The sequence below is a fragment of the Alligator mississippiensis genome, chromosome 4 (assembly GCF_030867095.1).
Source record: "Alligator mississippiensis isolate rAllMis1 chromosome 4, rAllMis1, whole genome shotgun sequence".
Lineage (NCBI taxonomy): Eukaryota > Metazoa > Chordata > Crocodylia > Alligatoridae > Alligator > Alligator mississippiensis.
In genome coordinates, this window is record NC_081827.1 from 109,084,735 (window position 1) to 109,110,960 (window position 26,226).

Below are 26,226 nucleotides of genomic sequence, written 5' to 3' on the forward strand. Positions count from 1 at the left end.
CAGTCCCTCTCCTCCTTGTGTTGGTCCCTTACCTCCTCATGCCAGTCCCTTGCCTCCTCACAGGCAACTTCCTCCACGCACCAGGCCCATGAGTCTACCAGGTGCTCCTTGGCCACAGTGAACAGCTGGTCCAGTGCCTGCATCTGTATCTCTGTGGAGCCCCAGCTGAAACTGGTGGTGACTGTGACAGTGCATCCCAGCTGCCAACTGGTTCCTCTCTCCTGCATGCAGCTGCAGGTTCTACAGAGTCAGGAGAAAGAGTTTGTTTGTGAATTTGCAACATTTCTGAGATAAGATGCTCTGTAACAGGGACCTGTGCCTAGCCTCAGGTTGGGGGTTGTGCATGCACGAGTGTCCAGGGACCATGGCAACTCTGCCAGGCAGAATGTGTCCCAGGTGGCCACTGGCTGGGCCCCCCATCCCCACTCACTGTGCAGGTGGGCTGCTGAGTAATGGCTATATGTTTATGACATTAAAGAATTTCCTTTCCACTGGGGTCCTCCCACAGCTGAATGCAGAAGCTCTATGATCAGAATTCACCAACAGTGCAACACAAAGCACTCATTGGAGGAGCTGGTCCAGAATACAGTGTTTCACATTCCAATCTCTCTTGATAAATAGATACCTTAATATATTATTGTTTGTGCTGTTAAATGAATATAATCAAATATAAAATATGTGCACTATAGCCCAACTGAATACATTAGAAATTCATAATTTGATGTAATATATTAGTGTTTCTAACTACAGGAAGAATATTATATGCTAGAGCAGCCAGAATGAGCAATGAATGAATGCATGTGCCTCACTGGCTGCAGTGGATGACTTAAGAATTAATGTAGAAGATGATATAAATTTACTTCCAATCGTTCTGATAACCACTCTCAGGAACCCAGCAGGACTTTGTAAGCTACTAATTTGTCCCTATAGCCCAGGAAAGGGTGAAACCAGGGAAAATCTAAACAGCACAGTACACCCCATGAAGAAATACCCAAGCTAGCTAGCTCAGGTCCCACAACCAGAATAGCCACATTAATGCAACAGTCTCTCCTTGCCACACCCCCCTCCCCCAAGATAATTAGCCATGTTGATGATCAGGGTAACACTGCTATGCTTCTTCCAGAATCCATGCTAGCTCATTTGAAGCTTGCACAGGTATCTGTGCAGCATTGCAATGTGCAATGTAAATATACTCTCAGAGTCTGGTTCGGGCTCTTTTCTCAAGGTTGCACCTTTATTTCTTTCATGAAGAACAAACATAGCACATTCCAAGTTCCTTCCTCTTAACCCAGAGCTGTCTTCAGGGGACTTATCTATTATTCCCTATGTAAGAGTCAGACACTATTCTAGAGCCTGCCACATGGACCAAACTGCATTCTGTGGATCTCCTCACACATAGTCTTGTATAAGAAATGCCTCCCAGATAATCCTGTACTCAGTTTTTTACTTTTATAAATCACCTGAACTCTGACATATCAGTGTCAGCTGGGAAGTAATTGATCCTTGAATGGTGAGGTTGAGGTTAACTCTCTTTTAAGAGCCACCTATCTTGTGATAGATTTTTTCTTCAATTTATACTATAAAACACCATCACCACATACCACTTATTGGTTCATGTTCAAAGAGGCTGCCAAACATTAACAAATTAATTCTCACCATGAATGGCCTCCATTTTACCAATAGGGACTGTAGGAGTGTAGGTGATGTTGCCCTCAAGTTTGTCTGGGGGATTTGCCTGCCACAACTTTTGATGGGAGAAAAAGTAGAATTAACACCCCCCCCCATGACAAAATGCATGACAAAGTGCAGATAGATTCTAGCCAGTTAACAAGATTCCTTTTATTGAACAATTCCCTCTTCTGTATTAACTGAAATAGGTGCCTGTCTCTTTAAGTGGCAAACCACTGTTTTTCTGAGTCCCAGAGCCAGTCTCTGAACCTTGCTCTCTCCTCCTTCAGGGTTCCTGCTTCAGTTCCCCCGTTGGTGTCCTGGCGAACACCTTGTCCCTGGTAAGTAAGGATTCTTGCTCACCTTGCTTGGCGGTGGGGTCCGATTGTGCCTCACTCACCCGGTTGTGTTTTACTCTTCTGGCTGGGCTTTCCCAGTGCAGCGATGACCCATCCTGAGTCTTGCTGCCCAATTCTCTGTGTGATCTCTAGTCCTCATTGTGCCCCTGAGGGCAGCTACTCAAACCGAGTAGCTGCCTTTTATCTCTCCCCCTGCAGGTTTGCCCACAAAAGCCCGGCGTTTGCTCACAAAAATTAAGGTAATTAATCACTGGGGTCAACTTTCTTCTTCAGCCACACCGACGTTCTCCTGTTCTTGCCCCGTTCTTGACCCCACATGGTCACTCTTGGTCACTCCAGTAACAGAGTTGCCATGTCATCCTGTTACAGGGACTTGCAAAAGGCTAAAGGTAGAATTAAAACTCGGAAGATTATTTTTAATTAGGGCTCCAATAGAGAATAATTGTATTGTGTACTAGGGGTGCGCGAAGCTTGGTCACTAATTCAATTCAGAGAAGATTCGGCCCAATTCATAAGCCAAATCATCGAATCCAAGTCAAATTAGGAGACCCATAAAAACCTCCAAATTGATTCAGAAAAGATTTGGAAAAAGATTTGGAGATTCAGTTATTCAGGAGGTGGTCTTGCAGGGAACAGAAACTGAAAAAAGGGATGGGGACCGGGGGGGTGGGGGGGGGCGGCAGAGACTGACATGTGTAGCTGGCCAGTGACTGTGTTCTTTCCCTGAGTTCTCTTCCAATCATGGTGCTCTGGGGGAGGGACATTGAAACAACATACTTCACTTCATCCACCTCCTAGATACAAAACCTTATGGACTCAATATAGACATTGGATTTATGACACAGTATAACCTGCCTGACATCTGATCACTGAATCACTGAAATACCATTAACCCACAGGTACCTCTCCACTTTTAACTGCTACATCCCCCTTCCCCCCACCCCCCAGCCTGTCTCTCACCTGCTGATGCCTCAATTTACATTTTCACTGACTGGGTTTCTTGCATGTATACCAGTCTCTGGCTTCTTTACTATTCATTCTATCCAGAAAGAGCACACACCAACTACAGATGCTTCCTCAGCCTGACAAAGGGTTTTTAAACCTGAAAGCTTGCTAAGATATACTTCTCCAACTATTCAGTTGATCCAATAAAAGATATTAGATGGACCCAAAGCACCTTGTCTGCCTATGTCCTTAAACCAGCACGACTACAACCCCTTAACACACACACAACATAAGTTTTGCTTTCAACACTTTGAGGTGCATTTTCCCAGAAACCCCTGTATCTATCCCCTTGAACCTTGACAGACTTCATGTCCTCAGAAGGGGCTACCATTCCTGCTGTTTTCATCCAAATCTGCCAAAAAATGACAAAGTTAATGGTATTTCAGTGATTCCCCATTATAGTCTTGTGAGGCCCGTCCCGAAAAGGGTTCTGGGAGGAGGCTAAGCTGGCATCCCAGAGGGCGGTCAACTTTGCAGAACCCAGGAGCCATGGGATAATGACCTAATGCATCTGCTGTTCTTTAGGTAAGATTAGAAAGAAGAACTGCTCTTGCCTGACCCAACAGCTCTGGAAAGGGGAACTTCAAAATAACTACAGCATGAAACAATAGCTTTGCTCTAAGCCATAAAAGGTAATAAGGCTAGAAGGTACTTTGATTGGAGAACCCAAAGAGATAGGAAGCGGGAGTGAAAGTATAAAAGTCATGAGAACTAGGCCCCTGGTAGAATCACTTTGGGGAAGGACAAGGCTAAGGACCCAATATAGGAGACCGTCTCGCCACCCTGGACACAGGGTGGGGTTCCTGAGAAGTCAAGTAATGACTTACAACAGGGTAGGGAGTGCCTTTCCTCCAGCCCGATGTGCTAGTGGTTTTGTAAGCTCTTGTATTGAGTTGCTGCCATTAGACCATTTTGCTGTTACTAGCAATAAAAGTTATACTTGTTGCTTTGACCCTGGCATGTGACCTGTGGGTTACTCACCTTCCCCCCTCGGAAGAGAGGGAGCCCTGACAATTGGTGGAGAATCTGGGCACTTAGAAACCCCTCCTAGGGGGCAGCCTGGCCAGCTGCATCCGGGGAGCTGCGGACATGTTCATGCGCTGGGGAAAAACCACATGTCTTTCCGAACTTAGTAGGAGGGTACACCCATGGATGTCCTCCAGGGCAAGGGACTTCAGGTCCCTTGCCGCGGTTGAAGGAGATTTTCCCCAGTGGCAGCTGGGAAGGAATCCGGGAAAAACTGTGTTATTAGAAGGAGCCATATCCTTGTTATGGGAGGTGGTGAGAGCTTTGTTGCCTCAAGAGGACTCGACTCCAGAGTCAAGGGGAGAATGTCAGGTGGCAGTGGCCAATCTAGTTGGCAGCAAGGAAGGCGGACCTGCTCCACCCGCTTTGGGAATGGAGGAGGAGACAGCCCCTGCAGAGAGTAAAATCCCTCCCATGGAGTTGGAGGTAAGTGCAGTTATGAAGCCTAGGTATCAAGCGAATCAAGAGGGCCCTGGGTTCACCCTACAGGACTGGGAGGTGGTCCCATGGAAGCCCACAGATTTCCAGGTTGAGCTGGCAGCCTGGGTAAAGAATCCAAAAGAGACCTCGGCCTCCTGGGCCAATAGGGTAAGGGCCCAGGGACCAGATAAATATTTCACTCCCCGAGAGGTGATAACTGTGTTAACCAAAATTTTCCCAGGGGAATGGTATAAGTCAGCACAGGCCAGTCAGAAGATAGACCCAAAGGTATCAGGATTTTATGCTTACCAATTAATGGGCATTGCACTAGGGACCCTGGAAGCCTGGGAATTGACCAAGGACCAGCACGCTAGAGAGCCTGAATGGATAGATTGGCTGGGGGCAGTATGGCAATTGAGTGGGGATGCATTTATTGAGGCAGTCTTGGGAGGGACCTTGAACACAGACACCCTGCGTGTTGTAGTCACTGGGGCTACCTGGGAGAGTACGCTTCCTAAGGGATCTGGTCCCTTACAGGGTATCCTGCTGCAACACTATGATGCCTGGATGAATCGTCCCCTGGCAGAAATTATAAAAGGACTGCAGACCCTGATTAATTTCACAGGGGAGCACCCAAAATTTAAACAAATAGCAGTAGTACGGGGGTTGCTAACCGATCTGAAGAAGATCACCCGCTGCCAACTCTGGAAGGAGCTGAGGAAGAGGGGAATCCCCATAGAGCAGATTGATGGAAAGCCCACAAGTGAGTTGTATCAGTTGTGGAAAGATGACAAAATCAGGGAGACGACTAAAGATTGCCGTACGGTGGCAGCTGTTCCCTCAGCACCTCCAGAAGAGGAGCCTGAGACCATGGTGGAGCTCTACCCCGATCTGAAAAATTTGCACATAGATTAGGGGGGGCCCGGGGAGGGAAAGCAAGGGACACCCCCCTCCTCGCTTCCAGTGGGACAAATCCCCAGGGACTCTAGGGGGTACCTTTTTGCCCATATTAAGATTGAAGGAGGTGAGGTGGAAGGATGGTTTCTGATGGATACGGGGGTGGAGGTTACAATATTCCAATGGGAACACGCCCCCTTGAATGGACAACCAGTGGTGCTTAAAGGGACGGGGGGAGGAGCGGTTAAAGGATGGGAAATAAAAGGCATGGTAAAATTAGGAGAGCAGGAGGTCTCCACAGTGGTGACCGCTACCTGACTCCCGTTGTGGATATTGGGAACCAATGTTTTGAGTCACTACATTATAGATGGGCCCCGCCGGAGGGTGATGACCCTAGAAAAGGAAGCCCCCTTGCCTAGGGACGGACCATGGGTCCATTCAGAGTGGGATATGGGATGTACCAAAGAAGAGATACAAACTGAATTAGAAAAGGGGGTAAGACCACATTTTGTATGTCCCTACCCTTTGACGCCTGAGGCCAAAGAGGGTGTAAGTGAAATGGTTCAGGGACTGCTGCGGGCTGGGCTTATAGAACCCACTATTTCCCAATGGAATTCCCCTTTATGGTCCGTGTGAAAGGCTAGTGGAAAGTGGAGAATGGTAATTGATTATCGGGAGGTAAATAAAAGGACAAAAAACTGGGCCCTGTGATCAGCACCCTTCCTGAAATGTGGGATGCGGTGCAAAGGGCAGGCGTTTCCCACTTTACTGTAATCAACATCTCAAACTGTTTCTGGGCAATTCCAGTGCAGTAAAGCGACCGAGACATGTTCACTTTTATGTTCAGAAGAAAATAGTACCGGCCTCTGCGCCTGCCCCAGGGCTGGTGCAATTCGTCGATACTAGCACACCAACAAGTGCGTAAGGCACTTGACTCCCTGCCGCATGTTCAAAGCTATGTGGATGACATTTTAATTTGGGCAAACACACCCAGGGAATGCGCTGATATCTCCCACCAGGTACTATAGGCTCTAGGGATGGCAGGGTTTTGGGTAAATAAAAGGAAGGTTCAATGGGTGTAGCACTCAGTAAGGTACCTGGGTATGCAATTGTTTGCCTGAGGCTTGGGAATTCTAGAACAAACTAAAGAAGCATTAGCCCAACTCCCTCCACCCCACACTCAGAAAGAACTGCAGGCCAATTGGGATTGATGGGATGGTGCCAGGCAGCGGTACCTGACTTCGCAAGCCTGGCACGCCCCCTCTATCAGGCGCTAAAGGTCAAGGGTGACCCGTGGGCATGGGGAGAAGAGGAAGAAGGGATTTGCCAAGAAATGCTGCGGGTTTTATTAGACAGCCCACCCCTACTCCCTCCGGACCCCAGCACGCCCAATCAAATCGATCCCTTATTGGAAAAAGGCTGGATGGCACTTGAAAGGCAGACCTGTTTGGGGAATGGAAATCTGGCAATGTATTTGGGAGATGAGTGGCCAAATTAGGGTGGCCATCCGGCATGTGGCTAGACATCAAGGGGATGGTTCTCCAGAAGTGATTGCGAATGCCAAGGCGGATTCACTGATGTGCCTTTCTCGCATCAACTCTCTGGAGACAGCACGGGCAGCCCATGCATTTGCCCATGAAGGAGGAAAAGGGATGTGGAGGAGACTTCGGTAGGAGGGCAGGAGGGCTATGGAAGTGAAGGTGCAACAGGCCCTGGAGGAATGTCTGGCTTGCAGCACTCACCGACGATCCCCATACCCAGGGAGGGGGCAGGTAGACGTTCGAGCCCTAGAGCTGGGAGAGGAGTGGCAAATGGATTTCATAGGGCCCTTAAAAATGAGTGAAGGGAAAAGATATATATTAGTAGCTGTGGATGTAGCCACAGACTGGCCAGAAGTATGGCCTACTACGGAGGCCACTGGGAAAATGGTGGTTCAAGCCTGGAAGGAAATAGAGGCCTGTTTTGGGAAACCATGCTGTTTAAAGACTGATAATGGGTCCCATTTTAAAAACACGGTAGTGGGACGATGGTGCAAGAATGCCAGGGTAGAACATCAGTTCAGCATTCCTTATCATCTGCAAGGCCAGGGAAAGGTTGAGCATTTGAACCAGGAGTTAAAGAGGAAACTGGAAGTAGCACAAGAGGTTTTTGGAAAGGAATGGGTCTGGCAGATTCCTTGGGTATTAAGGCCTTGCGAATGCGAGGGGAAGAATGGGGAACTAGCCCTTTCACCCAGATGATGGGCCAGCCCCCGCGTTTCCAGTGGGAGGAAGAGGTGGAGTTGGGTCTAGAACAAGGAGATAAGAATTGATCCCTCCAACCCCCTTTAGGAGCGAAAATAAAGTTTACTTCCCGACCAGGTCAGAGAAGAGAGCAAGAGGGTTTGTCTTGGCTTGGGGGCAGGACAACATGGTATTGGTAGGGACCCCTACAAGTAAATATTGGGTCCCTGTTAATCAAACAGCTGTCTGCCAGGAAACACCATGAGAGCCTGGGTGCTGCTGCTGCTGAGATTAAATTGGAGATGGGGGCGCACTTGAGCTACCTGGCTGGTGGAAATCAATCTCCCGTGTGCTGCCTCTTAAGGCTACATGGCCCAATGCTTCTTGCCCCCCTATGGCCCACCAAGGGTATGTGTCTGAAGTGTTTCTGTTACATGCCTGGAATTCCAGTGACTGCCAAACCTGGCAGCTGGCGGATACTACCAGCAGTCCGTATGGAGCGCATTGGTGCATATGAATCAACCCAATGAAATTGAAGGGAGCACAGCTGGGGGTTGTCACCCACTGTGGAGTGCACATATCGGATTCAAAGGAGAACGTTACGTTCCACTACAAGGTGACTGTAGCCCCGGGTACCAATTGGACTCTATTGGCCAATGATGACGAATACATCACTGAGATTGAGGAGCACCAAATTCACGGAGCGGAAGGCATGATCATGCTGTGCATAATGGACTTCAAATAGACTTTGTGCTTGTATTTTCTAATATTGTGGGATCGCTAGATTGTGAGCCAGGAAGGCATCCCATCCCTGCAGAGGTATGGGAGGCCTTGTGTGGACAGGCAGAATTTCCCCATTTTAACTCAGGATGAATACAAGGGTTGCGAAACGGAGGGAAAATCTCCTTCTGGATTTCGGTGGGTCCCACCTACCCAGAAAAGGTTCCCACAGTTTTGGGAACTAGGGTCCCAGAAAATTTTGTTGTATTCCCCTCACTGTTCTTAGAAAGATTTGTAGTCTTGCAATGGGAAATTAATGTCACCAGGACACATCCGTGGTGCCGCAAATGGGCAGAACCCATTCTATTGGCCTGGCTAGGATATCCCGGATTGCACAGGAAATTTCGTAGAGATGCAGCAACCGTTCTGGGTTCAGTGGGAAGTGCCAGAGTGGTGCTTAACCAAATGGATATAGAGGTAGTGTGAAACAAGCTTGCTAGGATGGGACAACTCACCCGCCAAGCATTAGAGGGTCAAATTGTGGCTAATGCGGAATATCAAGAGAATCATGTTAAAACTATAACAGTGGGAGTGCAACCACTCAAGCAACTACATGCCATTATGCATTCAGTGTTAGAAGTGATGTGAGACTTAGCCAATGAAACAGGTTCTGCCATATCTTGTGTAACTATGCAAACCTTCGTATTACACCAATATAAAAGACAGGCGCTTTGGATCAAGTCAGGGGATCCAGCAGTCATATCAAATTTCTATGTAGAATGGTGTTCTGAATGTAAACCCCTCTTTGCGAAGGTCATCTCCTCTGGGATTAACAAGCCCTTGAGAAGATATATTCATGTAAGATTGGTGGGGGTGGAGACCAGAACCTGGCCCCTCTGTGACTATGTCCGAATCCCTATAGTGTTGGTGGGGAGCGTTTGGGCCCCCAAGTCCCCTGCTAAATGGGTGACTCAGACAGGAGAGCTCCTAGACCCCAGAGGGTACGAACAATGGGGCCATTATGAATGGATGTGCCATCACGAAAATTTCCTAATGGACCCTTGTCATCTACATCAGGATAGTGTGGGCGATTGTGTGTTAGATGGAATCTTTAACCAAACCACTGTAGTAGTGAACAATGCCATTGGGTGTCTATGTGTTGCTTCAGTGACCCTGGTAACTTGGAACAAAGGGAATGTCTCCCAGGCCCCTGTTAGAGAGTGCCTTTGCAATGCTACCGCTGTAGATAGTGGAGGACATATTTATGCGCAACCTACCTATTGGAGGAAATTGGAGGAATTAGAGAAGATAATTAGCAGTTATGCTACTGCTTTGAATGAGGAAAAACAGGCAAGCCTACATATAATACATCAGAAGGGAAAACTTTTAAAGTTAACTGCTGAGTTAGAATCAGTGTCTGGACACCATTGGTATGATATTTTCTTAGGTTATAGCCCCACCTGGACTGGGTTGATGAACTTTGTGGTACATCCAGTAGTTATCATTTTGCAGCATGCATTGCTATCTTATGCTGCCTTATGTGTATGATTACCTGCTATGCCAGAAGATTATATGGGCGAGTGCAAGGCCTGATGGACAATGTTGATGGTTATGTAACCCTACATAATTTTGATCGGCATGAGTACATGCAGATGCAACCAGTCAGGGAGGGATTGTAAGGCCCGTCGCAAAAAGGGTTCTGGGAGAAGGCTAAGCTGGCATCCCAGAGAGCCATGGGATAATGACCTAATGCATCTGCTGTTCTTTAGGTAAGATTAGAAAGAGGAACTGCTCTTACCTGACCCAATGGCTCTGGAAAGAGGAACCACTCTTGCCTGACCCAACGGCTCTGGAAAGGGGAACTTCAAAATAACTGCAGCATGAAACAATAGCTTTGCTCTAAGCCATAAAAGGTAATAAGGCTAGAAGGTACTTTGATTGGAGACCTTGTGGCTGCCTATAAGTTCATCACGGGGGCACAGAAGGGAATTGGTGAGTATTTATTCACCAAGGCGCCCCCGGGGGTTACAAGAAATAATGGCCACAAGCTAGCAGAGAGCAGATTTAGACTGGACATTAGGAAGAACTTTTTCACAGTTCGAGTGGCCAAGGTCTGGAATGGGCTCCCAAGGGAGGTGGTGCTCTCCCCTACCCTGGGGGTCTTCAAGAGGAGGTTAGATGAGCATCTAGCTGGGGTCATCTAGACCCAGCACTCTTTCCTGCTTATGCAGGGGGTCGGACTCGATGATCTATTGAGGTCCCTTCCGACCCTAACATCTATGAATCTATGAATCTATAAAAACCCAAAGAGATAGGAAGCGGGAGTGAAAGTATAAAAGTCATGAGAACTAGGCCCCTGGTGGAATCACTTTGGGGAAGGACAAGGCTAAGGACCCGATAAAGGAGACCGTCTCGCCACCCTGGACACAGGGTGGGGTTCCCGAGACAAGTCAGGTAATGACTTATGACAGGGTGGGGAGTGCCCTTCCTCCAGCCCAACGCGCTAGCGGTTTTGTAAGCTCTTGTATTGAGTTGCTGCCATTAGACCATTTTGCTGTTACTTGCAATAAAAGTTATATTTGTTGCTTTGACCCTGGCGTGTGACCTGTGGGTTACTCACCTTCCCCCCTCAGAAGGGAGGGAGCCCTGACAAGTCTATGGCCAAATTACCAAATCTCTGAATCGGTGCCAAATCTTTCGAAGCCAATTCGGCCAAATCAATTCGGGACAGTGACCCAAATCTCTGAATTGAATCATTGTGCTACGAATCAGCCAAATTTGAATCTGAATCTCAATCAAATACTTCCCTATTTGCACAGGCCTATTGTGTGCATTTCCAAAAACATATTTTCAAATTTAAACTTTATTTTGAACCTGACTGTAAGAGGTTGGTGGTGTGCCATCTGAAATTGGGTTCTCTCTCTGCTGGAACAGTAGTGTTCTGTCCTTCGAAAAATCTCCTGCCACTCCTTGATGTTAGAGAGAGAGGTGCCAAACACTTTTGGGAGAAGGAGGTGGGCTTATCTTTGCAGCGCTCCACCATCCCCATACCCTACCCTAACCATACTAGATGTTCTGGGCCTGTTGTTGCTTGTCTACTGGACTGAGTGTCCGGTCTTAGTTCTATGGACTCCTTTGTTGAGGTTCCTCTTCTAAGTTGGCTGCTTTCCCCGTTCTTCCCTGTACGGGTCCCAAGACAGCCACCTCTTAGTTCTAATCCTGCCCTTACCTTCAGGGTCGGGACGGGCTTATTCCTCCTTGGGTTGTAATCTCATCCTTATCTCTTTTCTCCTCTCGGATCCCAAAGCGGTTATCTCCACCTCTTGGGACTGGACTCAACAACAGAGCAGTCTCCTCTTCCTTTTAGCTGGCTCTCGCCAGGTAAGTCAGGGGACTGGGGCTTTCCTCCAAACCCCGGGGTCAGTTCCTTCTCCCGTTGTCTCTTGCCATCTTCTCTATTTTTGCCTTGCTCCCCCTTTCTCTGAACCAACCCTGGATGCTCACTGGGCATCACTTTAAATTCCTTTTCCCACCAGCTGTGTCCCCTGTGGCAGCATCTGATTCACTGCTTTATTGCCTCAGCTGTTTTTCTCTTAAGTTTTTTGCCACAGCTTTTTTCTTCTGCTGCTGCTGCAGCATTCTCCCTGTCCCAGGCTCAAACTCCGGCAGCTGGGCTTGCTGTGGCAGCCTCTGAACTGCCACGGCCCCAGCTGGTTCCCTTAATTAGTCAGGGTGCAGCATCTTTCCCTCCTTGGCTCAGCACAGTTTCTTCAGCATCTCCGGGTAAGTTTATTTTCTTTGTATTCGTCCTCATGTTCCTGTACTTCAGCCACCCTGTCACATGGACCCTTTTATGGAAAAATCTAACCAAAGAGAGCTAACCATGTGGAGATTTCAGTTACATTTTCCTTTCTCTGCAAAAGAATGTTTGCTGATTGTTAACTAACAAGCAGGCTTACCCCAGATATGGAACTGTTGCATATCCTACCCATAAGCCTCACTGGATCTTCAGAAATGTCAAAAGATCACAGGGGAATCAGGAGGAGATCAGGACAATGTGTGAAAAAGCATTGTAGGATTGTATCTCAACACTGGATCTATGCCCCTGAAGAACCCCAAGGTCTCTGGCAGTATGACTCTAATGGAAGTGTGGAATTCTTTTGTGACAGATTTGGAACTGCTTTGTCATAATTTAAGAATATGGCTTGTTGACCTAATTCCAGACCAACCCCTAATGAGTTAAACCCAGGTATCCACACAGAAAGCATCCCAATAACCAGGCCAACATACCGTATTCATAAATTATCACAGGGCAGCTCCAAATCCATCACATCCAGTTTCTCTTCTGACAAATAAAAGACCAGAAATAGCTTTCTGCAGCAGTGCAAGTAACTCTGTTGGGTATTAGACTCATTTCAAGAAACTCAGGAATTATCCAGTGGGGGTCACAGCTTCCACTGTTGTATTTCAGTAATCTCAAGAATTATACAGTAGGGGGTATCACTGGAGCTCCCATGGATTCTAAATTCAGTAATAATTGAGTGTTTAGCTCCCTACCTGCCTAAGCACCTCTCTTACCCTTCTCTTTTCCTTTCATGGGGAATTCAAACCAATGCCTTTTTTTTAAGCTGGTTCTATATTTAAAGAGGTTCACTATGCTTACTATACTTGCATATTCACTATACTTACCTCCATCAGATGTCTCCTACCTTCCCAATTAGTTTCATCTGCTCCTAATCCCTGAGTAGAAAAAGAAAACTCCATAGTTAAAATATCACCAACCTTGCTTTACTAAGTCAGAATTGCATTTGTAGTACAAATTAGCCAGTAGCTAAAATGTTCCCATTTTAAGAGAACTTTATTTTGTCAGCAGTTCAGAGTCTCCTTCTCATGTCTCAGGCTTCATCTACATTGTTCAACTGAACAGTACCTGACAAGGAGTGTATCTGAGGTGACTCGTATTTGTAAGATACCTTACACAACATTCTTTTATTGCTCAGTGGTAGAGCAGGGGAATGTAGGACAAATGTGTCACAGTCCTGGCTATGTTCCACATGGAGACAGTCCCAAGATAGTGACCCAACATTTTGAAGCTGTGTACTTCCAAGCCACCCACATCCAAACAGGTAGATAGATACTCACTCTAGCTCTGAGTCTTTAGTGAATATTCCTGTATCTGAAATACTTCCTTTGGACATGGGACTTCACAGTACAACAGCTCAAGTTCAAAGACCAGTGCTGAGACTTCCCATTCACAGATGTGTACTCCTCTAGAATTCTCCAGCTCAGCCACTTATGTACCCTACATAGTTAAAACAGGAAACACAAGCTTTGCATAGAAACTACTTAAACACACATATTCTAATCTTAACTAGCATAGACAGTTACAGGTCTGTGTAAAACAATAAATCCTTTGATGCAATGCTGCCTCAGAAACCCAATCACTCCTAAATATCTTTGGGTGTGTGGCCAGTACCCTTGAGGGGGTAAGCAAAAACCCCTCCCATACCTGCTTCACCAGTGGTGTCTTTGTTTCTGGCCACTGGTTCCCTGGCTGTAAGACCATTTCATTTTAAAAAGCAATATGTGACAGATTTGGTGTTTCCATTTTTCTGTTGAGGATTTCCCATGCTCTAACCCGTTTTAGGTTGGCAGAGTCAATAAAAGTCAGGAGCTCTGCTGGTAGCCACTCCATTGTCCCACCACAGTAGGACTATTCTGTGTTTTCCGTCTTGTCATAGTCATGCATGAACTTTTCCAATTGCCTGTTCTTGTTACAAAATAGAGGTTCTAATTCAAAACCAATATTACAAATATAACTATTTCACAACACAATGAGAACTTGTAAGTTGACAGACTTCTTCCTCATCCTGTCATAAAGTGTACATGCAGGATCTTGAAGCACTTTTGTATAATATGAGGATAATTATATGATAACTATATAAGGAGCAGCAAAACATAGTTTCTGTCGAGAAGATAGAGCTGAGGGAGAAATCTCCTAAGTTGCACATGAATCCAAGGAGAGACATTAGTTTAGGGAGCCTAAATCCCAGTTTCTTATATGGAAACGAGCAAGCCATACTCCTACTATGAATGAAAAACAAGAGAGGAAAATTTGCCAGTTGAAATTTGCAGAACTTCTATTCGTTTACCTTCTCGTAGCCAGTGATGGCAGAGGATGGCCTAGTTCTCCAGAATTCCTGAATGCAAGTAAGTGTGTAAACAATGCACCATGTTTTCTTGCATACCACACACCCCCAAATCAGAAACACGCCTTGCTTTTAGCAAGGTAGAATGAAAAAAAAATGATTTTTCCAGAGTGTTGGCTGCAACAGAATGTAGTATGCAAGAAAATAACACCTATAGAACAGGGGCTGTCAATGTTTTTGGGTAAAGTGCCAAAAACACCCGCAACCTCAATATGTAGATGTTGACATGCCAGGGGTGGATGGCAGAGGAACCAGAGGGGGTGTTAGTGTGGCAGAGGTGGATGGTGGGGGAACCATAAGTGGCCTGATCCATTTTGTGACAGGGCAGCCCTGGCCCCTTCCTGCCATCTGCCCTGAGGCATGCGTGCCAAGCAAAATGCCTTTGCATGCCACATTGGCACCTATGCCACGGGTTGCCTACCCATGGTATAGAACAATCAACAATTAAGTCAATTGACTCCCTCAACTGCCTGAGTAGAAATAGCAGTGCTCATGTCTGGTGGAACAGGAATCAAAGCAGGGTGCTTCTATCCTACCCATCCAGGAAGAGCACACACCAACTGCTGAAACTTCCTTAGCCTGATGAAGGGGTTTTGAACCTGAAAGCTTGCTTAATAACAACTTTTCTTCATCTATTTGGGTTGGTCTAATAAAAGATATCAAATTCACCCAAGAAACCTTGTCTGCCTATGTCCTTAGACCAACACGGCTACAACCTAACCCCTGTTTTATACAAACATTTTGACTTGTCCATCTATTGATCTGTTTTATTTTGAATTTAATTTTGAATTTGTAATCTTAGCATTACATTAATGGATATATATTTGTTTAAATTTTAACCAACTTTGGATCAATGGAGTTTTGCAGTTGTATGGTTAAAACTTGCTCATTTTACTCACACATGTATTCTCCTATTGCAGTCAAATGACACGTGTGAGTAAAGCAAGCAGGGTTTGGCTTTAACATTGCAGAACTCAATAAACTGAGACAAGCTGAAACAGTTCCAGAAATCCTGCCTCTCGTTCTATGGATCTGCATACTTATGATTTTCTAACGCTTCATAGATTTGTATATAATCTGTACATATAGGACGAATCCAACTGCAGCAGTACAGAGTTGTGCAATGCAGCACTCTGCATTCGTTTTCTTCCAAGATGTGCAACTTCATAATCCTGCAGGCAACATGGAGCTGACTGAAAAACTATACTTAAAAAAAAATGTCCTCAAGTAATCTTTTAATGCCTTACACTTTCATTAATTTTACAATATTTTTAATACATGATGTGACTTTTTAATCAGTGCTTGAAGCAGGATGCACCAGCTATTATGGTACTAATCTGGAGAAAAGGAGACCCAGGTTTAGTTCTTTGCTCTGCCACAGACTTCTTGTGTTACTTCAGGCAAATCACTTTGAACAAGCTAGCTCTGGTAGCAGAAGCAGTAAAGACGCATTAACCTATGTGGACAATACCTTTCCTATTTTGTTTCTTTACACTAGAATGTCATCAAAAAGTAAAAATGAGCTGTAAAGTCAAAGCTTATTTTAATAATTAGTAACACAGCTATATTGCTTCTGCTACTCAAACTAAACTTACTCAGAGTGAGGTGGGGTAGCTCTACACAGCGCTATGTTGTGTCACACATACCCTGTTTCCCTGTGGCTTACTTCCCTATCTAGGGGGACACACTTCCCTGTCCTAAAGGGAGAGAGGTGGGTAACAGTGTAAGAATGAGGCTGGGCACAGATGTGGTGACTTTTAGTTCATGATTGGGGATGTGTGACTGCCAGCAGCAGCCACTTTTATTTGGCTCCCATGAGTCGGCGCCCGGGGCAGCTGCTGTTCTTCCCCTGCTTAGTTACACCACTGGTTGGGAAGATACATTAAAGATTGTGAGTTACTTAGCTACTATGGTCATAAAGAGCATATAAAGTACTAAATAGACATAAATTAAATGCTCAAATGAAATTTAATTCAGAATTAGTTTTTACTTTTTAATGATTTCATTAAAATCTCACAAAACTTGAACAGGAAAAAATATTGGCAATTTTTTTCCTGTTCACTTCACTCAGTAATAACTGAATGCATTGTGCTTAGTCTTGGGACCAAACTTGGCAGGTGATGATATACATAATTTTACTTTCAGATAAGGAATGATGAGAAGTGATTTCAAAGGAGTATTTTTCAGAAATTCTACTGCTTAAAATAGAGTTTCCTTATATAATAAAGATGCATAAGGGAGCAGATCCTCACCTACTATATATTGGCAAGCCTCCATTGACAATCACATACTCATAACCTAACAGAAATGATGTTATCAAACAACGAGATGAAAGCAGAACTGATATGCAATAAAGTTATGAATAGTATACGTGACTGCTCAGTGGCAGGAAGTTGTTGTATATTGGGTTATAAGGCTTTCCTGTATGGGTGCATTGATTTCATTTAGCAGGGGACTCTGGGAAGACCAAAGAGGAAGAGAAGAGCTCTATATAAGAATATCTTGACAAACTATTGAAAGACAGTGGGCAACATAACACATATCTGTCATCGTTGCTGTCCTGGTCAGGTGTTACTGATGTGTTTTCAGTGTTGAAATCTCAGGGCCTGCAGTGCAAAAAGTCACTGCCAGGAGATCCCAACACCAACCTTGTTTTAAAGAATGAATACAGGCTCAGTTTGGTGGCAAAGGCTTGGCCATGTTTATTGTCTACAACGTACAGCTTTAACACATTTGTGATCTGACAGACAAGGTGCTAATGCATACATGCCCTTCACAGGGCATGAAAACAAATCACATATTACATTCCACCAATGCCTTGAATATCTTGAACTGTCCTGTACCATGGACTTTTTCCACATCCTGATCTGGGTATTCCCATTCCAGCCTTATCATTCTGGTACTGGACCATTCTGCACTTTGTACAGCCATCTCCTCCTCCCATCTCATGACAAGTGTGCACAGCTAGCCCATATATTAACCATATTCTAAGTTTTCCTTATGTAAGGAGTTCATGCAGTCAGGTTCACGGGTTATGCCTACTTCAGCCAATGCTTTAGCAAAGCCTTTCTATGAGTAGTATATACATATTGATCAATGTTCCATTGAGAGGTGCATTCAATTCCTTTTTGTCTTTTTATAAGGGAGGCTGTCTTCCCATAATTGTAGAAAAGTATACTATACAGTCAGAAGAGAACTCAGTGGGCTAGACACTTTTTGAGGTTACCTGGTCACATCCATCTATCCAGCTGTGCCCCATCTGTCTACATTGGTCTGCACATTCCCTTGTACAACTGGTAGACAATTTTTACCCAATTATTTGTCTCATAAGCGGGCCTTGTAAGGATAAAACCAGCAAAATCCAACTGACACCAGCATGTGACTAAAAACTTGTTGACAGGGATTAGGCACCTACAAGAGCTTGGGACCCTCAGCATACATGGCTGAAACTTGTCAACAAGAAACAAGGAAGCAGCTGCCCCTAATGTGTTGAGCGGACCTGAATGAAACTTGTTAACATGCTGGGCAAACATGAATCACCGTCTCCAGAAAACAGTAACTAAAAGCCACAGGACTAAGATAATGATTTAAATAGGTGGAAAAATTCTTCCTTGCAAGCTTTTGGATATAAATACCCTTCCAGGCTGAGGAAGCATCTGCCTGCACATTCAACTGCAGATCCTTCCTCAGCCTGACGAAGGGTATTTATACCCAAAAGCTTGCAAAGAAGAACTTTCCAACTATTTGAGTTGGTCTAGTAAAATATATTAGATTTACCCAAAGAACTTTGCCTGCCTATATCCTTAGACAAACACAGCTACAACCTAAACCCCTGTAAAATAATACTTTGGCATTTGATTGGCTAGGGCCCAGCCAAAGCACACAGAGAAATCATGATCAAGAAAGGATATAAAAATCAAAGGTTTGCATTCAGACCTTGGATTTCTATACGATATTTGCTGAACCATCTGGAGGACCCATGCTGATGGAGACTGAAAGCTTAGCCAGCTTCACTTTGCAGTAGTCAAGACCCATGCCATAAGATTACGCTTTGCTATTAATCTTGTTTTGTCAATTCTAATATTATAAAGCCTTAGTCTGTATGTCCATAATGCTTTATTTGTACTCTGATTGGTTGTCTGAAACAACCAGAGTGCTCCAAGAGCATTCTGGACAGGAGGCAGTGGTGGAGCACCACTGTGCTGGTGAGGACAGAGCAGGGGGAGGAGGCGAGGCCAGCAGCGCTGATCTCACCTCCCCTGGCCCTGCTCCCTGGAGACAGTGATGACAGCGACAGCATGGGGGGGACAAGACCAGCGGCACTGGCCTAGCCCCCACCCCCACTGCTCCTTGGAGGCAGTGGCAGCAGGTGCAGTGGGCCCAGACCACAAGCGGTGGTGGGGGGGAGCAGCTCTGGGCCCAAGGCGATGTGGGGGGGAAAGGGAGGAGTGGGCCTGGGCCTGATGTGACGGAAGGGGGAAGGGAGGAGCGGGGCCAGGCCTGATGCAGCAGCGGCAGGAGGTGGGGAGGGGAGGAACAGGCCCAGGCCCAACGTGACAGCAGTGGCTGGGGGGGGAGGAGCAGGCCTGGGCCCGATGCAGCAGGGGAGGGGAGGGGAGGGGAGAGGAGGGAAGGGGAGGAATGGGGGCGGTGGAGGGGGAGGGTGGGAATGGGCCTGGATGAGGGGAGGGATGGACAAGGGGCTCTGTCCCCACCCACTTCCCACATCATTCTTAATGGAAAATTTGTTAGTTAATCAATAAACCTCCCACATTGGCTGGAATGACCCAAGGGTCCACTTGAGTTTTGTGTCCATCCATTCTGTTTGTTAGCAGCCTGGGAATCTTAGCTTCTGGATTTCAGTTGAGAGTTTTAGCCTACTTATGAATATTTGGAATACTTTATCTATGCAGTGATAATAAGCCATAACTGATAATAAATGATGAGTCTTAAGTCTAAATACATATGGACATGCTATAAAATATATATGTATATAAAGAATATGCATAAAGCCCCAAAGCTATAAATGTAGGTCTCGCTGGAACATTGATCAATATATATATATACTGCTTACACAAAGGCTTTGCTAAAGCATTAGCCAGAGTAATATATATATTGATTAATGTTCCAGTGAGGCCTACAGGACCAGCTTTGAAGAGTTTATATTCTGTCTGTAAGAAAGTTGAAGCATTTTTTTCCCCAGACTGAAACCTTGTGCAAAAAGTGTGAATATTTTTTTAAAGAGGATTTTGTATGACATAGGAAAAGGAACTGGTTTCTGAATTAAGGGAATGGACTATGCCATCTAGTGCCTAAGACTGCCCATACCTGTGCTTTGAGGTGGTAGTGGAGGGCATTTTAATTAGAGTGGTTCCCAGACTCTCACCGTCACTTGTATTAAGTTCCCCAGGATTTCAAAATGGCCGCTGGGCCACTTTAACTAAAGCTCATTCAATAAAGTTTAGTTAAAGTGCCCCCATGGCCATTTTGAAATGTGTGTATTGGGGGGTGCTTAATACATGTGACAATGAGGTGACACATAGAACGTGGAGCAGACTCGATTAATCAAAAGTACTTTGACGTGTTCTAATTAGAATGTGAACAGTCATGTCTATAGGCAGCCTAAATGCCTTAAGCAAGGGGGAAGTCGGTAGAAATCTTAGACTTGCTAAGATCCATCTATGGAACATAAAACTAGTAGGCTAGACACCAATAATATCTTTTATTCTCTTGAATACTTTTGCTCTAAATAACAGCATTTTGCTTTAAATAGGAAGGCTAGTCACAAGGTACTTTTGTCATTGCTCCTGCAAAGTCAGACCTGCTGAGGTAATCAGATAAATACAGAGGAAACTGAAGACAAGACCCAAGAGGGTGATTCCAGGAACTAGAATCCAGGATACGAGCCTCCTTCCTACAGCAGTGCCAAACTTGCTCACTCACACTCCTTCTGCCTTGTTCTTCTGAACCAACATATCTTTCTCTCTTGGCAGTGTGTTGGGCCAGTTTCAACACGAGGGTTGTAAAATGCTTATAGCCCTGCCAAGCTCATGGCCTGATGGTTAAAACACTTTGCTAGAATGTGGAAGTTGCAGGTTCACATCCATTCTGGCTGAGGAGGTCTAAAAACCTGGGTCTCCCAGTACCTGGATGAGTGCCCTAACTAACCCCTAGACTAAGGGTATCAAACTCATGTTGTGGCCTGGGCCAGATCTGGACTGTGGGGCTCCTTACAGGCCAGATATGTGGTGAAAGCAGTAGAGGCCATAGGGCCAGCAGCTGTGTCAGTGGCTATGGGGCAAATAGCAACAAGCCAAGTTGCCGCAGGCCAAACAGGGCTGCATTGCCACAGCCTTTGCTCACCCCCACCCTGCCACTGATGGCCATGTCCAATGGTGATCCATGGCCCTGGATTCTGTAGCAGGCCCCATCCCCCAATTCTGTGACCCATCAGGAAATTTGTGGGCTAGATGGAGTGGCTCCGTGGGCCACATCCAGACCATGAGCTGTACGGTTGACACTACTGCAGTAGACTATTGGGCTAAAAAGGGCAGGAAGCTTTTCTCCTACTTTAACAACTAATTGCTACAGGTGTTTTTTTGGTGGATAGCATTTCAAGGACTTACATGGAACTGTGCACCTTCCTGTCTGGCATAGGGTTGCAGTGAATGTAAATGGTTAGAGCAGATATTTGTGTAAGTGGCCCCAAATGCAGCTTATGCAATTAACATTAGCTAAATGAGTTCTACTTCCTCACCTAAAGGGGAGTTGGGTTTAGGTCATAGCATTAATGCACTACAGCTTTGCATAGCATATTTTTATCAGAGACAATGACATTAGGTTGCAGCTCATTCTATCTTCTTCAAAGTGGTTTTATTTTTAAGGGTACTATTTTATCACAGGAAACATCAACATATTCTGACAATATTGGTAACTTGGTTCCTGACTCCCGGGTATACTCTGACTCCAGCTCTGACCCCTGGCACTACTTCTCATTCTCAAACATTGACTCAGCCTGTGATTTGGACTCTGCTCTTGGATTTCCCCTTGAATCTGGTAACTTGGGCTCTGATTCTCGTCATGATTTGGCTCCTACCCTCCTCCAGTGGCTGAACTACAAAGCCAGAATGCTTGTGCCCTGGTTCTTCCACACCATCTCTACCACAGTATGGCGGTTACACCATACACTTCCAGTCCTGGCTAAGCTACTTCTGGTTCTGAGTAGGTTAAGTCTGGTTCCAGAGGTCTTTAATGGATCTGCTACTTGTTCTGGATTTGGTTTGCAAAAGTTGGTTGCTATAACCTCCCTAGCCTACCATGTCACAGAAGACAGACTCTCATAATCCAAACAGAGAGAAACTTAAAGCCATAATAGATGTTACACTTTACAACCTGATAATGTGTTACAACCCATAACATGATACATGTGCATGGGGTTATATCTCATTTAGGAGTCCAATCATTGCCTGATAACTAAAGCTTGATGGACGTAGTTTAGCTGAACCAGATGTAGTTGAACCAGGTTCTGCGACTGGTTTTGTAACGTCTATCAGGTTAGGGTCTGTCTGCAATGAGGGTTATGTAGTTCATCCACCAGGTGTAGCTCCACCAGAGCCTGTAATTTCTTATCCACACATCCTTGTTGTCGAATGAGTGTGAGTGAGGCTAAATAGATAAAACAGGTTCTGTGCTGGTTTTGCTAGAAATGCAAAGTACTCAATTATCACCTTAGTATTTGCCAACTTGAAAATTCAAGTAGCCACTTGAACTAGTAGTTTTCAGCAGTGGGATTCTGGACAGTCCTAAAACTATACACATGCCCTGGTCTAGCTCCCAAGACAGAGAAATGAGAGGATTATGAGCTATTAAATCTTAATCACTTTTCACACCTGAGATTCCTGCATCTCAGGAAGTCAGAAGCACACATACAGACTCACTCTCCGTTCATGTGCTTCTAAATACAGACATACAATAAATACACACATTTGCTCTTCCAAGATGCACACATTTATACAGACACTAACCAGGAGGAAAGAGGAAAGAAAGATGAAAAACTGGAAAAAAGAGTCACAAAAACATCAACTAAAGGAAAGCTCTGACCTGTTTGAAAGTATTCATTAAAATCCTCTCCCATTTCTCAGTCCCTTTTATGCCAGTGCCAAGCTCAGAGATGATCAGTATTTATCCTGTAGGAACATGTAGCAGCCCCAGCCATGGGGTGGGATTCCATTCTCCAAAGGAAAATAGAACAATAAGAAAAGAGGAGCTGGGTCAGGTTCAGTGATAGGTATGAGATAGTTTCTACCCAAGAATTGAGTGAGTCTCCTTAGCTGCTGCCTGATGTGGCTGGGGGAAATTCCATGATACTCTGTGCACAGCTCTGCCTGTGTCACTGGACATGATTGGTGGCAGACAGTTCCTTAGGTACAGCTGCATCTGCCTGCTCCTTTTGTCTGCAGGGCCCCGGGATTGCATGACGGTCCCTCAGAGGGGCAGTTGCCCAGTGTTTGTGCTGCTGACAGCCATAATAGATTTCTGATGGACTGCAGCATATGGAAAGCCTTCAGGCTGTTATATGGGAGAATGTCCCACTGTGTCTGCCTCTTGTGCCATCTCTTAGCACCTAAAGGCTGCTGAATTCACCCCTGTTGCTGGCAAGGGCTCCCTACAGCAATGTAATCCTAATGGCATCAGTTCTGCATCTCACTGGTGACCATAGAATTGCTGCTGACTTACAGCCACGTGAAGGAATGGAGAATATGGTTCCATGCTGTGAAACTCAGGATGAATTTAGGCTCATGAACTCACTCCAGACTTGTGGGAGGGCTGGAGATCTGTCTGTAAGGGAAGAGGATCCTTGCAATGCCCCTGTGCATTTATGTAGGTGATGTATGTGGGTGATGCCGGCCCTGATGATCACTCTTTGCATGAAGGGCATCCTCACTGGGATGAGCAATGCATTGATCTAGGAGGTTCCCCTCTCCTCCTCCAAGCAACAACCCTTGAGGTGGAGGTTGGGATGCTTCAAGGTCAAGCTTAAGCTGGAGTGTGACATGTATTGAAACTGGTAGTTCTTTGCCAGGAATCATGGCAAGTTCTGCAAACTCAGATCCTCCAGATAAAGGCAGTTCTGTTATGCCCTGTTAAATTTACCTTTATGCTAACCCACAAAAATGTTACCCTTAGGATAACTAGAAATATAGGCTGCTATAACCAAAATAAGAATGCCCACACAGCCCTTAAGTTTCACAAGCAAGTGGATAGAAACTGGAAGGCTAGCATATAGGAGCAATTAGTGAGCAATCAACTTGGTAATTGCTACCATTGTGAAGTCAAGTAGCCCCTTGACCACGAACAATGGTGGGATGGCCATCTCTGCACCACCCCCACCCCACCCCCACCAAGAAGAAACCAGGTTCAGAATAGCAAGTAAAAACACGTTATTCTTTACAGAGAGGAAAGCTTTAACTTACTTCATACATGTACATACATACATATGTACATACATACATATTAATTACAGCTAAATTATAGCTAAGCTATTAAAGCTAACTATTTAAATCTTAAATATTTAAGATTTTAATATTAATTTATTTAAGGTTAAATTTTTAAGCTTTTGGAGTATTTAAATTAAAGCTAAGTAATTCAAACTAAATTAAAATTTAATAGATACATTTTCTGTCTAGAACAGTGCCACCCAGAGCATGAGAATTCATAGTACATGAATCTACTGTATAAAAAACATTATGGCCTGTAAGCACCATCCAGTGGTGCTACAAGGTACGTAACTTTAATACACGATCAAATGAATGTATACCGCCACTCTAGACAGCGGGTGCAACTAAATTAGATGCAGTTGAATCCACATTTAGATAAATCTAGGGTTACCATACATCTTGGTTTTCCCCAGACATGTCCTCTTTTTGAGCCCTCTGATCTCCTTCCGGGTGGGTTTTTTTAATTCTGACCAAATGTCTGGGATTTTGCTTTCCACCACTGGTGGCAGCAAAGAGCACAGACATACCTGCCTGTAGCTGGGGAGACACAGGCAGACCCAGGTGGTACTCCCTGCTGCCTCCAATCACCCTCCTCCTGCTCCCACCAGCGGAGCAAAGCAACATTCTGGACATTTGGTCAGGGCACAGGGAACAGGGTAGGGGGTTACCTGCCCCTCCAGTGGGGTAAAGGGGTGGGGGGGGGCCCTCTGAGGGCAGTGGGGAACTTTGTGGCCAGTCGGTAGCACAGGGGCTGGTGCCTTTCCTCACAGGGGCTGAGTGCCAGGAGATGCTGCCTGGGGAGAGGGGGAGTGGGTGAAGGAGGGCCGTGGCCAGGCTGCCTGGATCCATGGGGCATCCAAGGGTGGGAGGTGCAACAAGCCTCCCCACCTCTTTCCTCTAGCCCGCTCTGGGGCCCAACACACTCCACCACCACCTGCATGAATCAGAGCCAGTGTGCTCTGGCTCAGTCAGGACAGGGACAGCTGGGGCCCCTCTGGCAGGCCTGGGGGGGGCAGGGGCTGTGGATCAAGGGTGAGGGGTATTGGGGGGTGGTAGACTGGATTGGGAGTGCGGGGATGCATTGGCAGCACCAGGGGGCTGCAGGTGAGGAGTGAGGGGCATCAGCAGGGACGGCAGTGGGGCAGAGTAACAGTGGGCCTTCTTGGGGCTGATCTACCAACAGCCCACCTACCTGTTTCTAAGCCAACCACCCACCTTCTTTCCTGCCATGCCTTGTTGTTATCTAATTAGGATGTTAATTAGGTGGGAGGCTGCCCATTTCTTGCCCCAATGCCAGGGGGTGCTATCTGTGGCTCCGTTCCTCCCGTACACCACAGCCCAAGCCTCACAGATGGCATCCACTGTTCTTATCATCACTGGCCCCACACTAGGCCCCAGAATCCTCCAGTCCAGGCCCCTACTAGATATCTCCACTCAGGCAGCCCACTCAGCCTTTATTTGGGGCTGCCTAGCTCCCTGATCTGTTTCTCCTTACGGGTGTGGTCCCCCTGGGACCTTTTGGCTAGCCAGTCCCTGGCCTCACCTCCAGGCCAGTTGGAACTCCAGGCCCTCAGCTCTGGGCATCCCTCGCGGTGGGCCCCTGACCCTTGGACCCTTCTGGTCCTGGCCCCAGCATTGACCAGTCGTGGGATTTCAAATCAGACTTTTGAGTCTATAGCCCTCTCTCTCTCTTGGGTCCACCTTCATGACCCTTCTATGGGGTAACCCACCTGGTTGTGGGAGCTGGGGTTATTAAGGCACCCTGACCCACCTTTCATTGGGGTGGTAACTGGTATGACATTTCCCGGGGGTTCCCATGCCACTGAGAGCCCCACCAGGCCCCCCACTCCCAGCAGGGTGCAGTTTTAGGTCATGCCTAGGACCAGGAGCCTCCAAACCATCCCCTACAGCTCTTGCCCTTACCTTCAGGATGTTCCAGGCAGCCTTGCAGCCAGGCAATGTTACTGCCTGGCCTGCCAGCAGCAAACTGCAGTTTTTATATAGGCAGCCATGGATCTAAAATGGCTGCCGCAATTAAGCACCTGCTGGCCGCTTGGCTTGGCACTTAAAGTGGCAGGCACCTACAGTACCCTACCATAGGCAGGAATGAGGGGCACCATCATGGCCCAGGGGGTCAGGGTACTGCAGTTTGGGAGTGAGGGGCACTGGCAGGGCTGGGCTCAGTGGGCTGGGAGCAAAAGGC

General features: G+C 46.1%; 1 long non-coding RNA gene across 1 annotated transcript; it reads right to left on the bottom strand.

Moving 5' to 3' along the window:
* Positions 1-37: 37 nt before the first annotated feature.
* On the bottom strand, positions 38-25,984 carry LOC132249844 (uncharacterized). The gene is made up of 4 exons (XR_009461342.1): positions 25,947-25,984; positions 13,460-13,619; positions 13,007-13,057; positions 38-240 (listed from the first exon to the last, which is right to left on the bottom strand). It is a non-coding gene; the product is annotated as an uncharacterized LOC132249844 (long non-coding RNA).
* Positions 25,985-26,226: the final 242 nt, after the last annotated feature.